Below are 1,758 nucleotides of genomic sequence, written 5' to 3'. Positions count from 1 at the left end.
TTTGAATTCATGTTGCCAGCAAACGCACACCCACACAGCTGCCTAGTTGGCCCGCACACAGATACGCCGGCACACACACCCTCGCAGGCGGACACACAGACATCAGTCAGCTGTTTTCTGCTGGCCAGCTGTCGCTCGAGTGCGAAGGAGATGGCGCGAAAGCCTCGCCATTCGGGGGTGGCTGGGGTACTGTTGGGGGTGGCAGAGGATGGGGTTGGGAGGCAGCAAGGGGGTGGCTCGCTGTAACAAGTATGTACTAATGTCGGCGTCTGGCTAACTGAGACACGGCTGCTATGAATGAGTGCCCCAAACGGAGCAAGCGGGCCACTGAAACTGTAGCTCGATGACCTTGATTATACAACACAGCAGCAGCGCCACCACCCCCTCAACCAGCTCAACCACCACCAGCCCCACAAGCAGCCCCGTTCGCAGCAGGGCCACTCCTTCAAAATACCCTACGTCAAATAAAAATGGTAAAAAATAATCAGAGGCTACAAACACTCGAAAAAAATAATAGAGAAATCTAATCTAGTATCTTAATAGTATATTAATACAAAATGTATCTCAAAATGTAATCTCAATATATCTTGAAACTTGTTTGTATCTAAAGCATATATTTTATATAAATATGGAAAATGTTTATCCCAACAAATGCACACTATTTCAAAATCCATATTCCATTAAACTCTATCAACCCATCTTAAATTTCATTCCTGATTACAGGCAAACATGTATTATTATGTTTGAGCAAACTTTTCTTCGAGTGCACCCCAAGAGTCGGTGATGGTAACTGGTAACTGACATTACAACAAATCATCGGCCAGCAAATGTTGGCAACTGGGTGCCAAGTCAACGAACTGCTAACCGCAACACAGACACCGACCGCCACCCACTCGAGCACATATATAAATTGCCGTACGGGGGCGTCATTAAAATTGCAACAGGGCCTTGAAGGAGCAACAGAGCAACAGGGGGGAGATTGGAGCGCTCCCCGAAAGACCAGAAGACGAAATCAAAAGATCAATAATTATTATGATGTTGCAGCACACCCGAAACGAGACGCCTTCAGACCGCAGAGCCAAGTCAAGACGGGCAGGTGAGACAGGTGGGGGCTGAAAGGGGCGGAAAGGGGAGCCCCAAAGGCGGAGGGGCTACAGCCGAAAAGTTCGACAAGCGCATTACAACAGTTCGGGGGTAGAAAGACAGACGACGGATGGTGAAGGGGGGGATTGGCAAGGGGGGTGCGCTTGCTTACAAGTGCAACCATTTTGTAGTACAAACTTCGAAAACCAAAAGCGAAATTGGCAAAACAAAAGGCCAGCGAAGGGAGCGAGGATGTGGGCCCACCCCCTGACTGCCTCCATTTGTGGATTGTGGATCCCGCAGCCACAGCTGGAGTCGATCATGCGCACTCCGTCCAACCGATTGGCCCGCTTCGCCGCCATTTAGAAAAGGCCCACCAAGTGGAAGCGAAAGAGATGGGCTTGCTGCCAGACAAGGACGGAGCGTGAGAGCGCAGCCCGCAGAGCGAGTGCGACAAAAACACCTGTTCCTGTTTCGAACTCCCCCCCTGCAGTCAGTCAGCCCGTCGAGTCGGCTATCCGCTATCGGCTATCCGAGAAGCACACGCAGAGCTGGCTCGGAACCGGTTGCAGCTGCACCAGTGCCACACCAGTACCCTACCCTTGCGGAGCGAAGAGCTAGTCGCACTGCTCTCGCAGGCAGAAGTATCTGCGAGATACATTTCGGGGTGAGTGG

The sequence above is a fragment of the Drosophila simulans genome, chromosome 2L (assembly GCF_016746395.2).
Source record: "Drosophila simulans strain w501 chromosome 2L, Prin_Dsim_3.1, whole genome shotgun sequence".
NCBI classification, from domain to species: domain Eukaryota; kingdom Metazoa; phylum Arthropoda; class Insecta; order Diptera; family Drosophilidae; genus Drosophila; species Drosophila simulans.
The sequence above is the reverse complement of the archived record's forward strand: the minus strand, read 5'-3'. Positions refer to the sequence as shown.